The sequence below is a fragment of the Pseudopipra pipra genome, chromosome 1, assembly GCF_036250125.1.
Source record: "Pseudopipra pipra isolate bDixPip1 chromosome 1, bDixPip1.hap1, whole genome shotgun sequence".
NCBI lineage: Eukaryota > Metazoa > Chordata > Aves > Passeriformes > Pipridae > Pseudopipra > Pseudopipra pipra.
Genome location: NC_087549.1, coordinates 116,647,232 through 116,662,073, shown reverse-complemented (window position 1 = coordinate 116,662,073; position 14,842 = coordinate 116,647,232). Strand labels below are relative to the sequence as shown.

At 40.0% G+C, this 14,842-nt stretch overlaps 1 protein-coding gene across 10 annotated transcripts in view; it reads right to left on the bottom strand.

Annotated features, from left to right (window-relative positions):
• The window catches only part of THRB (thyroid hormone receptor beta), a 169,632-nt gene that overhangs the window by 108,871 nt on the left and 45,919 nt on the right, over nucleotides 1-14,842 (bottom strand). The window contains exon 1 of one of the 10 annotated variants that reach the window (XM_064672999.1): nucleotides 8,127-8,151. The exons of 8 other annotated variants lie outside the window; for them this stretch is intronic. The gene's annotated coding sequence lies outside the window, so the exon portion shown is untranslated. Of the gene's footprint in view, nucleotides 1-1,888; nucleotides 1,911-8,126; nucleotides 8,152-14,842 lie in introns of those variants that run through there. One more of the 10 variants, XM_064672989.1, reaches the window with a different exon arrangement.

Here is a 14,842-nt window from a genome sequence, read left to right as displayed (position 1 = left end):
GGCTTGATCCAACCAAGAGAGAGCCACTCAAGTCAATGGGGAGCTGTTAATGTTTGGTTTAAGCCATGTAACAGTGAGAAATTGAGAAACATGTTTTCACCTGGCCTTCAGCCATGCACAATGCCACCACTAATGAGTGGCTGATATAACGAGACCTTTTGCAAGAGTCATATGTGAGATGAATTAACAAACACAATGCACACCTCACCCCCATCTCACAGAGGGGAAATATCATTGCAGCTTTATCATAAGTGTGTTTAGGTGTTCTGGTGCCAGCCTACTGCCAAAGGAATTCACCGATAGGGAAGGGCTAGGTCTGTTTGCAATGCAGTCCTCCCTTGGGAGATGCATTTCACGGCTTCCAGCCAAAGCCTCCAAAACGCCTCCAGGTAGCAGTTGGGCTGGAGCTGCCCCATCACGCCCTTTCACTGAAGCCGGGTTTGCCTATTTTTGCAGTTGGCACCACCAAAGGCTACAAAAACTTGTAGTCAGCACAATCCCTTCCAGACTTTTCAGTCTCTTCAGCTAATAAATACTGAGAGCAGTGCATAGACTGGCAACAACTGTAAACATAGTTTACATGGGAGACTCTGCACCTCTCTCAGTCTTTCTTTTTCATAACAATTTCTGTGTGACTGTTACCATCATGTCCCTCACTAGCCTCAAAAGAAAACTGCCTACCACACCAGCTTGTAAAACATCATTTCACCTAGCACTGCCATAACAAAATCCCTTTTGCTCAGTGTTTCTAATCCCCATGATAACAGTGCTGGACACAGTGTGTCATGATGAAGAAAACAATACTGGTTTTAATATGACTCAGCAGTGGTTTCTTCCTTTGCTGCTCCAGCAGCACCAAGAACGGGCTCAGGAGCTTAAATCTTGATGCTAAATACATGCTCACTGAGTAGCCAATCCTATCAAGACAAAAGAACAAGTCTGTGCAGCCCGCAGCTACCATTGAGGTACATCCTACAAACAGTACACCACATACTACCTAAATGAAAAATGCTTTCAACAGTGAGTGAGGAAGACTATGGTTTTAGTAATGTCTCCATTTGCAATTAAAAATTCAGACAAGAGAAAAAATGTCAGAAAGACAGCAATCAAGGATTATAAAGAATATTGCATATACAGGTGCACCTTGTACAAACAATTTTTGGAACATATTCAGTGAAAGCACCATCAGTGCTCAGGAATTCAATGTTCCTTTCCAACAGAGAACTGCAGATGGCTTCACAAACTAGAAGTCCCACAGAGGAAAGTAAACACTACCTATTTTCACATAAAGTGCTCCAAAGCAAGCCTGAAGAGTGAAGTTAAAAAAAAAAATCTATGTGTGCAAGCAAATGTAAAACTGTATGTGCAATTACCATGACCCTGTGTGATAAGTAAATATATACATACCAGAACAGTAATTACTTATCTAACTTGCTTTTGTGGGCCTGTGATGACACTGGCTTTGTGAGCTACTGCTGTATCCCTGCTTGCAAATGAGCTGCATGATGGAAGACCACTCTCTGGAAAGCTCATTCAAGCTCAGAGGGACTGGGTTTGTTGTGATGCTAGCTTGACATAAAACTTGAGTTGTGCTCCTAACCTGACTCTTATTCAAAGAGAAAAGATCTTAGCACTGTGGGTGCTGTAAACTTGAGCAGATGGCCCACAGGAAAGAGGAGGAGGTCGCTTGATGTTGTTGTGCATAACAGCACCTAGTGATGCAGTGAGGACGTAAACATTTGTATTTCAGTATCCTCTGCAAATGTTAAGCCTGAGAGAGGCTGGTCTAGTCTATAAAATGCATCAGAATCCAGAGGCTCAGGGAGAAAAGGCAGAGCCAGTTCAAATCCGCATCTCCACACTGTCTTCCCCCACAAAACATTGTTACCTCTTCAATAAATGCCTGCTGAGAACAGTCCCTCTCCCACGCCATCCTGCCACAGGTGTCATCTGGGAATGCGCTAGTTGGCACGGACCAAAATCATGTCACAGAATGTGCTAGAAATTAAACAATATGGACAACCATAAGATACAAGTCCTGGCCCTGATTAATTTACTCATGCAGACAAAGCAGTGGTGGAGCAAAGCGGAAGTGGAGTCTTTAAAGCCCATCGCTGTGGTTAAAATACAAACATCAGAAACAGGGCGGTACAGCAGGACCATACACTAAGATTCCAAAGTTTAGCCCTGTAGCCACAACACGACCCAGCTAGTGCCACAAGAAAGCAGGAAGCACAAAAAAGTTCTAAGCACAAAGTCAAACTTTTCTCTGGAAATAAAGAGGCCAGAAGATGAGCGCTACAATAGATATCAGGGCGCTGGCAAAGGCAAAGTGTGAAATGGATCCTTTCCAGCATTCAGTTTAGGAAGACAAACATTGTTCACAAATTCACTGTAGCCCTGCTTATTTTCCAAGCTCCTTAACTCATGCCAAAGGGCCTGGACTTTCTGAACATCCTGTTCTTTTTCCTCCACCGCTAGTCTTAGTTGTCAGTACTAAATGTCTTTATTTCAGAGTCACATTTTCTATCATTTTATTCCAAACTCCTCCCTTGTAGCTTTTGTATTTTACCTCTGGGTAAGAGTGAAGACACGCAGATTAATGAGAAGTCTGAACAGCACATTAAGTTACACCTATTGTAAGAACCCTCCTCTGTAAGCACCCCAAGGCGCTGCATAAAAATAAAACTACACCAATCACATTTAAAACTGACAAAAAGCTTGCAGATAGGGGCATGCCTTGAAGCATAAAGACTGATGGTTAAATGAATTTATGATTCCCCGAAGTCTCAGAGCCACATGAACACAGACCATTTCCCCTGTCATTGCCTGCGTGCATTAGTGATCTACTTGGATGTAAAGCTAAAGAATTTTCATGATGGCCTACTGGCAGGAAAAATATTCACACCTGACAAGGACAGGAAAACAGTTCTAGTCCATGAGTAGTAGCTGGCCATTTCAGGGATTTCCTATCTGATGAGCAGCAATTCCTCCTGTGCCTCTCAAAGGTGGCTGCAGAACACATTTCTGCTCCTGTCTTTGCTCCTCCACAGCTGCGAGAAGTCCAAGGTACAAGTGGACTACAGCAGCACAGGCTTGGGCAGAGACAGGAACGTCATGTGTCACCCTACTGACTTAAGCTCCCAGATCCACTGCTCTTGGGACCCCACTAATGCCACAGGAAATGATAGCAAAGACCTTGATGTGGCTGAGGGACAGAATAACATCAAGAAGAACATCAAGGAAGAACAGCAGGTCCTCAACAATGCTGGAATCAGACTTTGAAACCAACTTAGGCCTGTGTATTTGAAATCAACCAACCAAACAAAGCTTATATATCAGTTAAGAAGGTCTGGACGGACAAGACTTCAGGCTCACACTGCTCAAATAAGGAACACTTTCTTTACTATCTGGCTTAGAAATCACTTGGATTCCAAAGTGGCCATCTAATGGCCAACAGGAAAGCAGAGAAACTATTTTAAGTAAGCATCACTAAAAATAAAATAGGAGATGCAATGAAAGGAAAAAAGAGAAAGTGGTCAGTGATAAATACAGTAAAAAGATTTTTCTATTTATACTTTTAAGGCTATTTATATTTGAAAGTTTTCCTTTTGAGACACTGACAGGCGGGCTTCCACATTCATCAGTCTGGAATTCATTCAATGACACAGTATTTATAGAAACATGTAAAGGTCAACAGAAATAAAAAAGACATTAAAATTAAGTTCTGTCACAATTTGGGGTTACAATTATCACTTCATATTCAAGTTCAGCCACACATAAACAAAACATTTCCCAATATTACACTGATATGCATTTTGAATGCTCTCCATGAAATCCTGCTCCAGCAACAGGGCACATCGTGAAAAAACTAATGCAACAGTTTGACATAGTCTGACACAACCTAATGTTGCCTGGAGATAAGCTCTTTCAGGTGAACTTCCTGTGTGGGCTTGATTTCCCTAACAGCTGAATCAGGAAACCAGCACAGCATCTATGATGGTAGGTCCATGGAGAACCTATACAACATCAACTCACAACAGAACAAATCTAAACGACAGAACTGGAGAGGACTCCGAAGACCCCTCAGAGCATCTTTCAGTACTTAAAGGGGGCCTAAGAGAGTTGGAGAGGGACTTTTTACAAGAACATGCAGTGACAGGACAAGGGATGATGTTTTCAAACTGTAAGAGGGTAGGTTTAGATCGGGAAGAAGTTCTTTACTGTGAGGGTGGTGAGACAATGGAACAGGTTGCACAGAGAGACTGTGAATGCCCCATCCCCTGGAAGTGTTCAAGGTCAGATTGGATGGGGCTCTGAGCAACCTGGTCCAGCGGAAGGTGTCCCTGCCCAAGGAAGAGCGGTTGGAACTGGATGATCTTTAAGGTCCCTTCCAAGCCATTCTATGATTCTATAACTGAAGAGGAAAGGATCCATGAGTGCTGAAAGACTGATCATATGCTGGAGGAGAACTGCCAAAATACCCTGCAGTCTTCTCCAAAAATGTCGCATTTGGCTTTTCAGAATATAAGGCGTTTGAAAGGAAAGTGCAACTCCTCTTGCTCATCTCTAAAGTTCTTCACAAAACACCAACAGTGCATCTGGTTATGAACAGGTCACATTCATGAACTCATTTAGAAAATGTGAGCTAAGATGCATGCTGCTTCTAGTAACCTGGATGATCTAACTTTAGTTTCAGAGTCAACTGACTGCTTTTGGCTAAAATTAAAATCCATTATTAACTTTGCTCAAGTGTCAACACTGTTTAGCTTAATTACCTAGCTTTCCTCTCTACCAGTCCCTTCCCTGATGTATTTATTAAGGAACTATATTATTGTGCCTCAGGTTTTACTTTACTAGCCTGCTCTGCTAAGATAAAGGCTCTCAGAAATGCTTTTCTTGCTGTACCTGTTCCAGTTTGAAATCGTTCCTGAATTCAAAATTCAGAACAACACATGAAATTTGATTTTGTGCCTCTTTCTACGCTGGCCATAAAATTTCCATGTCTCCATCACCTTCAAGTTATTTTTATTCCATTCGAGATCCACATTTATCTTATCCATTTAGGTCTAGATATTTGCCTCGTTTTGATACAAGTTTCAAGAAGTTTTTAAAATATTTTCTGTACTTTTAAATGTTTGGGCTTTTTAGTCCAGCCAACTTAACTACCTACCAACCTCACAACCTTATTTCCTTAATTTCACAGCCTGGTCTTCTGTTGGAAAGAGTGTTATTTATGGACCTATGTTTGCTTATGCTTGTATTACATTTAAATTGAACTATCTAAATGCATGCTTCATACAAACTTACTTTGTATAATCAACTCTTCTATAATGTCACCATGCTACATAAAAACAATATTTGAGAGCACATCAACATCTTAATTCAGCAACATTTTTAAGAAGAAATCATACTCACTGCCTGTCACAGCTTGCACCAAAGACCGTCAATGTCCTAAGTTTCCATGGGATTGCATCTACTGAGCCATTTACAGCTGTATTTCTGCAAGCAAAATAAACACGTCCAAGAATGTTGAGGCCAACTGGCACAGAAAGGTGCCATGTTAGTAAAGTCTATCCCCTTCAAAACAGGGTGGTTGCTTTCAAATTGCATACTGGGAACAATCCCAAGATAACTTTCAAACTCTACCTGGGAATAGTTCAGGTGAGTTCCTGTAAGTATAAACCAAAACTAGGCCAGTGACAGTCAACAGTAGATACATTCGATTTCTAGGGCCTGGGAATGCTTCTAGGCACCATTTCAGACATGCCCATTGCATGAAGACCTTTTCATGCCTGCATGACCCTGAGTTCTTCATGAGTCTTTGTACATCTTCACTAGCTTGTCACTCTCTCACCTTTCTTCTCAGAGACCACACCAGCCACAGCTTTTAGGAGACTTTTCTCTGGCTGGACATAATAATCTTCATTTTGTTCCAAAAGGGATGCTGAGATCTTTGTCTCAAGTTTCTTCTCCAGGACTGCTTTTAGCTTTATGTTCGCATAATGTTTCTTTGGTCCTAGAAAATAAAACATTGCGCTCCCCCCAGATGAACTCTGCTGACAGATGTGTCTTTTCACCTAAAGAAAATGAGTCTTCAGACACATACATCTGCATCTTCCTCGAACCGCCAGGAAACCCAGATGTTCATGGTTTCTGGGTTTCTTATTTTCCTTCTCCCCTGATGCTGCCCAACTATCTTATACTTTCTGTCCCTAGTTCTGTAATCACATCCTTCTTCCCCAGACAAAAATCTTTACTTATCTCCATCTTATCCTCCTTCTTTTCTGGTGCCACTCTTCTTTGGTGTCATCTGTTTCTCACTTTTCATTTCGAGTTCTCCATCATAACAGATCAGTCTTTCACTTGATTTCTCCACTACCAATTAGTGCCAGCCTCTACGCTATGATTATAACCACATGCATCTGTGGTCAGCTCCCTCAAAGACCTCTCCCTTCTAACTACTATTTTTATATACAGCTGTGCATTCAGATCACCTCAACTGCCTCTTCTATTCCCTCGTGTCTTTAGCTCCCTGCCTTTAGCTCCATCTAAACTACTTAGATATTCTCTCTCCTGACTTCTGTCAGGTGACATTTCTATATAAAAATAGATCCTATCAGGTAACATCGAAGAAAGTAAATCTCCTTCTGTTCCTACATCCAGTCTCGGTGTCCTCTCTGCTATCCTTCATTCAGTGCTGCATCACTGCACATCCTTCCTCATCTCTGCCTTCAAGGAAAAATAAATAGCCCAGCCAAAATGCATCCAGACTCTAAATTTTCATTAAATGCTGGCTTCCTCTGGCCATTGACTTTTGAAATTTTTGGCCACATTTGAAAGGCAGGTTATCTGCCCAGCCTAAATTAAGCTCTCCTAGGTGAAAAGATTTAGTTATTATCAAAGACAGAGGAACTCCTCCATCTCCTTCAGCTTCAAGTTTAATCCACCAAAAACTGCAAATTGTTCTTGCAAACACCAGAAAACAAAAAAAAAAAAAAAAAGAAAAAGAGAAAGAGTAATTACAATGTAGAGCAGGAATTCTTGAGCATGAAGCTTTACTACAATATAAAGAAAAGTGGATGCCTACCTAAGTAGAAGAAAATGAAAGAAGTAGTGGGAGGAATTTCATGTCAGAGATCCTAAATCCAGTCTGAGTAATCTTAATTTTCTGAGAAGAGGCTAGGTACTAACAGATGACTCCTCATGCTTATGATATAGGAAATATAAGTTTACATGAACCTCAGATACAGAACATAATTACTGAAGTTTTCTTCAAAATTGGAGATGATTGCAGAAGCATGTGGCTAAAAAGAAAATACAGTTCAAGGATTTAACAAAGATATCTTTTTGTAAACCAAAGTACAGACTCCAACCCTTGATTATTCCCATCAAGTCATGATATCATATTAAGGACTTGTATCACACAAACTAAAATGCACTTTATTCTTTTTTTCCGTTTAAACAACACCGATTTTATAGGACAGATAATAAGGACAGAGCTTCAAAGTGCATGTGGATGTGTAGGTACAGAGTACAAAGCAGAGTGTCATCTCAAGTCTTTTATTATATAATAAAAATAGCACTTCTTTTGAGATTTGGGCACTTATAGGTCTCGCCTTCAGTGCAAGGCTTTCCTGCATATCCAGGCATGCAAGAAAGGACAAGCGATGAACAGCAGGAAAGCCTTGTGCCCCCAATGCTTTGGTTTATCTCCAGAACTCAAAATCCAGCAATACTGCTAAATGAATAAGGCACACTGAGACACAAACAGAAAGAGCATGCCAATTGCTTTCATGTAAACAAGCAACAAGGCATCAAATTTAATTGTCAATAACTGGGAGGATTTTCTAAGATGCAAACGGACAGTAAATGCAGAGTTCAAAAGGTATTCAGGGTTGGCCTAAGTGATCTAATTGCTGCTGTAAATCTGCAGTTCCTGAAAGCTATGACATCTCCTTCGCTGTTGTTAAAGATTTTGGAACATCTATCCACTATAAACACTATACTAATTATAATTAATTACATTAATTTTTACTTATAATTTCCACAGAGATTCTCCTAAAATGAAGCAAGCCAAGAATACATCCAAAGAAGCATTTCCTCTGCCAAGGCACTGAACATACCTGGCTTCCTGATCTTGGAAAAAAACTATTAACATCTTTCTGGCAGATCACATTTATCTGTGGCCTCTGTTACAAAGTACAATGCAGAGTCTGACCCATAGACCCTGTCAAAACAAACAAACAAACAAAACCAAACAAAAATATTTTAGCTGGCTTTAAATTAGGGCAATTTTTTCCATTAACAAAAAAAGGCAAAAGTGCAGTCCCTGCCTCTGACCAGTGCTGCCATAAATATTTTTTAGAAACATGACTTAGAGTAAAACAAACAAGAGGATGTATCAGAGTAAAAGTCTACAACATTAAATCCATATTTGACATAAAATGTATGGAGCTAAAAGAAAGGACAAGTCTTTCACGGTTCCTTCTAAAACTTTAGAAATCTTCCTCTGAATTCCCAGTGTTGCTTTGACTTGCTTTGAAGACTAATCCTTTGCCAGAGGTGCTGTATAATTGTTTATGTCTCATCTAACCTGAAGTGGAAGTTGAAATTCAACAAATAAATATGCAAATATCTCCTAGTGATTTGTACTTGCAAAATATAACCCAAAGGTTTATTGAGATCCTATTTAATAATTTCCCAATGGACACATTTCTAGCAATGGATTAAATGCGAATATGATCAGATTTCCTGAAAATCAATCGTAAAGGACTAGGAAATCCACGTAAAGAAATTTCTGAACAAGATCCCTAAGATAAATCCTTTTGTTATGAAAAATATGGAAGAATATGGTTAACAGGGAAATCTGACTGACTGGTTTAGTATTCAGCTACTTGCCACACATTTACATCAAGGAAAAGCATTTTTCCCACCAGTGGAAGAATTTAATTACGTGGGGTACAGGAAAAAGAAAAAAAATCCATTGTGAAAGGGCTCTTTCACTGTTTTAGTCAAAGTGGATGTCTTAGAATATATCAGCTGGACAAACTGAAAATACACAAATAAAATATGATTAAAGATAGTGTATCTTCACCTAGCAATTGGTAACTATGTGTTCCAGCCAGAGAAAACACTGGGAAAGCTACTGGAGGAGTTTTCCTTTGGCTCAGGGAACAGATGAGCAAGAGTTCTCCTAAGGCATTACTTACAAAGCCAAAAGCTGTTAAATTCAGTGGCGACTAAAGCAAGTTACAACACAGTCTGCTCCAGACTATGTGGACAGAGCCAAACTGCAGTATAATAACATTTAGAGGAAAAAGAGAGTGAGCAGAGAAAACATACCTTATGGTTTTATCCCAAGCCTGAACCAGATTCATGGAGCTGTCTCAAGCAAGTCAGAATATGGAGGCAGAAAAGGCTTTCTGCTTGAAGATTGCTCACCTAAAGAAGCACAGGTTCTATAGTGATGTTTTGTAGTGTTTATTCAACCAAGTTTTCAATTACCAAGTAACGGAGAACTTTCTTTGGAAAATTATGCCACTTGCTGTTGTCGAGGAAGAGTTTTCCAGTCCAATAAATTGCATCTTTCCTGCCATGCATTCTTTCTCAATTAATCAAATTTTTCTCTATGTCACTTTACCATCCCAAGCATTTGGATCAAACCGTTTTTACAGAACTGCTTTCTCCATGCCCCATTCCTACAGGAAACCTCTCTCTTCATCTGTTCTTGTACATTTCTCCATGTCCATGGTTCATTTTCCTTTATTTTCTCAGAATTTCAGTTAAACCACATAAAATGCATAAAGACTAGAGGGAAGTTTAAAAAGCCACTGAAGTGAAAAAACAGGATGGAATTGTGAATTAAGGACTGTTTTTTGGTCAGCTGTGCAGTTCTAGCTCATTGCATAAGCATGAGTGTAAAATCGTTCTGCAGCTTCAAATAACTCCTATTTGTATAATTTCCACTTCATTTAAGAATTTGTTGGAGCAAACTGCACTCTAAGGAAGGCAGATAAAGTTAAGGGGATCTAAATGGTTTTATACAGCAGCTGCAATACTGTGTCAATCAGAACCAGGATTTAGGAACCGGTTTGGATTCTTTGTTGTGAGGGTGATGAGGTACTGGAATAGGTTGCCCAGAGATGCTCCATCCCTGGGAGTGTTAAAGGCCAGGTTGGATGGAGTTTTGAGCAACCTGGTCTAGTGAAAGGTGTCCTTGCCCATGGTGGGGGAGTTGGAACTAGATGATCTTTAAGATCCCTTCCAACACAAGCCATTCTATGATTCTATGATCCTGTAAGAAGAGGAAGTGACTTTTCTCTCTTCTGTTATTATTTTATGTTCTGTTAATTATTTTATTTCAAGGAAGGAAGAAATAATAAAATTTAAACATAATTATGAATGCTAGTACATTTTTACAGCAGTCTTGTGTTTAACCTCAGTCTCTTCCCATACGTGAAAGCTGCAACCATAACCAACTTTTGGAAACACAGAACATCAAATCCACCCATGCAGAACAGGAATACACCAGGGTCAGCCTGCCATTTTCCCACTGAGGACAGAACTTGCTGAAAGAAGTGAACACTCCCTGTCATTTTCACTTAGCTTTTGCTGCCAGCAAAGCTGGAGCTCTTCCTATAAATCTAAGTATTTTCCAATCAGTTAGTTCTCAGAAATGGAATTTTGGACTGGAAAAAGCACAACCCCCTATATCTCAAGAAAATCAGAGCTGGTGAACATGTGGATGGGCTAATACTGTCATTGTATTTTAAAGAGGCTGTACACTAAATTTTTTACTACCCTGTATTAAACCCACCCTGTAACTGAAAAGTAAGGCTCTCTGAATCAGCCCCAATCAGGGGGTGAGACTAATGGTGTCTATGGTTAGCATCTTAACACAAAGAAAGTCAGAAATGTCAAAACTTGTCATAACTGCTCAATAGTATTCTCCTTCTGTACCATACATCTACTGTAACTAAAGGACTATGACAAATTTACATCCTCACAGTCAGCAAAAATTCAGTACTACTTTTCCTTGGTTACAGTCAGACATGGCAGGGAACATCTTCCTTGTTTTCTGGGTGACCTTTATAGAAACCTGCTGCCTTTCTGTGAGGTGCATATGCACTTCAAGTCTCAGTTCAGAGCATACAATTTCCCTCCTGAAATTGTATTATTTTACCTTTACTTCTGGGCTTTTTCTGTGATAATTATATCACAGAAGGGATGACTGGTTTCTAAATTAATTTGTGAAAGGACAATGAAAGATGCTGGTGGCTAGAAGGATGGGAATAAGTTTCTAATGGATCAAAAGAGAGAGAGCACTAATGAACAGATGTGTCCTGAAAGGTTTTCTTAAATGCAGGCATGATGACTGTCTCAAGACTGATCCATTACAAACACAGGTCTGCCCACTATGGTACCAGGGAAGAGCTCTTACTGTCTCTTGAGCAGAAAGGGAAAACAGCAGAAGAAGCCTCAGTCAGCGGTTCACATCTGAAGGAAAAATAAGGTGGACTCCATTCAGTCCTTGCTCCCTCTGCAAACACAGGAGGAGCACAAAATTTAAGTGCTTGTCTCCCATCCTTCTGTCTGATTAGGATCATGGGAGCTGCAGCTTTCATAGGAAGCCCACAGGAGTTCCTGTCCTCCAAGGGCCAAACTCTGCCGCTGTGCTTGACAGAGCAGCTCAGATAAGAAATATTCCCTGCTCACAATGTTCTTTTGTACTACAAAGTGAGCCCCTGAATAAAGAGCCCAGTAGATCACATAAGATCAACGAATTAGAAACTAACCAGTAAGTGTGACTCTACTCTAGAGCCACTAGACTGTTCCTTTCAGTCATTGAGTTGGGCTGGCATGGTTGAGGCAGCTTTGTGTCTGAAAAGCAAAGCATTTCAGGCTGCAATTCTTCTTCTTCTTCTTCTTTTTTTTTTAATGTAATTGTAACTGATCTAGTTCATCATACAGCTCAAGTCGATCAAACACAGATGCTAGCTTGAAGTTAGTTTTACATTTATCTTTTTGGGTTCTTTTCCTTTTTCAGCAAGAGGGACTTTTTAACTTTGCGGTAAAGTGTTTTCTATCAGGAACAAAATCAGCCATCAGTCCTGGGTGGCTGCACCTATAGTCCATTAAAAAAATCTCTAGGATATACATGCATTTTACTTTGAACATCCTCCTAGATTGCATTGCACTTACTTGAGTAAAAAGTTAGAACTTCTCTCCCTGCCTAAGGGAACCAAAAATATTAGCACTGATTAAATATTTATTTTGTAGCAACATGAAATCTATCATGCTACAGAAAACTATTTTGAATTATATGTCTTGAGAAAGGCTGCTACTTACAGCTTTTCTTTTTACTAAGCTAAACATTAAAAAAAGAAAATAGCTGGGCCAAGAAAACTCTGTTTTGCTTTGGCAAAGCATCAGACAGCACCTTCTGGTTTGCCAACATAGGCAAAATCTTATCTAACTGTGGGATGTGCTTGGATTTACTACCTATTAGCGAAACTATTAAGAAGCACTGAAAGGTTCCAGCCCCTTTTACGTATTCTCAGTCAAATCTCATTAGCTTGCATGCTCTCAGTTTGCACACAAAAATACAGCAGTCTTTTTCCAGTTCTCAGGGAAAAATTAATAGGACAGTGTTAAATCTCATATTACAAGGACTTCATTACTTTTACAAGCTACGATAAATAATTAAACTGTGCTTGTCAAAAAACTGATTAGAGAACATTTTGTGCTGTGGTGTATGTTTTTACTGTTTGTTTACCTCGGCTGACAAAATTAAATCACAGAGTTTCCTGCACAACACTGCAAACTGAGACCCTAAACTTGGAGTGAAGAAGAGCTACGGGACTCAAAGTACAAGTGTACATAGGATGTGATTAAAGGAAGAGAACAGGATTAAAGGCATAGATGGGGAAACTGAAACAACAGAACCAAAGCTTGCTCTGAGGATGCTGCTGAATGAGAACAACCTAGAAGCAAATCTAGCTAACACCATCTAGATCTCCAACAGCTTCTAGACAGGCTTTTATGCCTTACAATGAGCAAGAAAACAGGAAATGGATACATACTGCTTAGAGAGATTAGTACTTATAATATTAAGCCAACATTGACTTTCCCGACCTTTAATTTACCTTCTTATCCACATTTTCACAGTAATATATTAGTGGGGGTGGGGTGGAGGCAGGGAGAGGCATTGACTAGTGCCAGCAGCAGGGTACAGCAATCTGAAATATTCTTTCAGGGCTGAAATAGAGGCTGAAATATGTGAAAAATGGAAAAGGTCAAAAAATTAGACTAGCAACCTACCCCTCCACCACATCCGTAAGACAAGGCTATTTCTGTAATGCCAAAAGACGAACAGAATTTCTGACTCAGTGCATGTTGTCCTACCTGCCTCTCTTCTCCACAGGCAGGTCTCTGGAGCCCACTTCATCCAGTGGGACAATCCACACAGCCAAATGAAGGAGATGTAGTCAAATGAACAGCTGTCTCTCCTGCTGATGGCAATTGATCTGTTTGACCAACCTGGCAATTTTTCCAATTTACTCTTCTAAAAGTTACTCAAAACCAAAAACTGTCTGGCTGTAAATCTCCTCTGGTAGCAGCCAGACATATGCTATACCAGCTTGCTGCTACCGGAGCCTCATCCGCCCTCCCAGGGCTGCAAAAACCAGCAGGATCTGCTGTCCTGAACATCATTATGATGTTCAAGTTGGATTCTGTCAACAAGACCATACACACAATTTTTTAAATGTACTAGTCACCAAAAGCCACATTTCCATTAAGCGGGAGAGAACATTCCCGATGCTCCCATTCTCTCACGGCAGCAGAATTCCCTGAATCAACACTTTTTGCAGAGTTATGTAACAGTGAGCACAGCACGCTTGACTCTCATCTAAGCAGACACTGCGAGCACAGTAGAAGCACCAGGGCATTTCTTTACACCAAACTGTGCTCCAAGCCAGCATGTGGATTTAAAAAATTTGAAAGATGGTGTATTTATTTCTTGGAAGAGAACAGCAAGTTACCCAGGCAAAATCATGGATTCTTGTAGAGGGGTTAATAAGTAAACGAAGTGCAGGAAACAAGATTGAAAAGCTTTCAAATGCAGTCAAACTGAGCTTTTAAAGCAAGTGCAGTTCTTCAATACAAACAACGAATTTGGGACTACCAGTGTGCTGGAAATGCACCAAAGGAACTCCCCAGACCTCAACATAACTCCTCCTTTCTGTAATCTGGAATGCCTTTACAGCATTGCCTGAACAGAAAGGCAGGCCAAGGAAACCCTCAGCCACAACCAAAGTCAATTCTGCAGGCTTGTGTACCACTGTCCAGTAGAGGCATTTCTTCTGTGGTAGGAAAGACTATTTTCCTTTACATTAATAATTTAGCCATGAACTTTCACACAGAAGAAAATAGCAGCAATGTGATGTCTCAAATACACTTATGTAAATACACTAATGGAGACAGCAATTTTCTTTAGTGGCACAGCCTCCTCCACTCCTTTTCAGAACTGAAGTACCCATCGAGAGTGACTCAGTGGTAGCAAAAACATGTGAAAAAAGGACATACTGAAGTTTGTTTTTAAATACTCTCCACAGTCAGTATTATGGCTATCAGGAATTTGTGAAAACCATGGGTATGTAATATATTTTCTTGAGACATGGTGCATAAGAAACTTCATACTAAAATATCACAACCAGTGCATAGTAACCAGCCAAACATGTTTGATTCCTAACTAACCAAAGTCTTCTTTCTACTTCACCACAGCCACAAATCCCTAACCTACCAGCAAGGGTAATTAATCTCTTTTTTCTTTCTCCAA